Here is an 899-nt window from a genome sequence, read left to right as displayed (position 1 = left end):
AGAGAGAGAGAGACTCATATCTAGCTGGCTGGGGCACCAAGATAATAGCACTAGAAAGAAAGAAAAATGTTACATGATTTAATTTAATTTTAATTTTCTTATTACATTTTTCCTCCCTTCCACCTTTTCTTTAATACTCTTTCTTTCTCCTTTCTTTTTTCCTTTCTTCCTTTCTCCTTTCTTCCGTCCCTTCTTTCTTGCTTCTTCACTTTGAACTAGGATATAAATATATTTATCATCAACAAATTGATTTGGTAAAATCAGTTTAGACTTTGCCAATTTGTGCGACCATCATTTATGACTCTAGTCTTTAATTGGCTATTTCTCTACACCCCAAGTTAACTACTTTTTTTTAACAGTTATTTGGCAAATTAGTTTACAAGCCTGGATAACCATCAAAATTAACCAAGAAGGTTTTTTATTTTTTAATTTCTTGACTATGGCAGGTAAAGTTCTAAAGATATCCTCCCAGTATTTCTCTCCCCTATAACTCAATCATTCACCCAGGGATGGGAGTAAAGAAATGCTAAAGATGTAATCAGTTGATTTTAGAGATAGTAATCTAGATTATTCATGTGGCCCAAATATAATCTTACAAACCTAAAGAGTAAAAGGAACACAAAAGTGATAATACGAAAGAAACAAGATGCAGCAGATGTCAGAGAGATCTGAACCTAAAGAAAGATTTGATGTGCCGCTGCTCTACTTAAAGAACAGGGGCAATTGCCAAGGAAATAGGGAAATATATAAAACTCTAGAAACTGAAAGTAAGTTCTAGCCAATACTCAGTGAGGAAAACATTGATTACAGTCTTGCAACTAGGTGGAACTGAATTAGGCCTGAGTAAACTCAGAAATATGTGTTCCTCAGAATCTCCCAACAAGTTCCTAGCAAGTTAC

Source organism: Fukomys damarensis, unplaced genomic scaffold (genome assembly GCF_012274545.1).
Source record: "Fukomys damarensis isolate Sample0158 unplaced genomic scaffold, DMR_v1.0_HiC HiC_scaffold_30, whole genome shotgun sequence".
Classification (NCBI taxonomy): Eukaryota; Metazoa; Chordata; class Mammalia; order Rodentia; family Bathyergidae; genus Fukomys; species Fukomys damarensis.
This window is presented reverse-complemented; position numbering follows the sequence as displayed.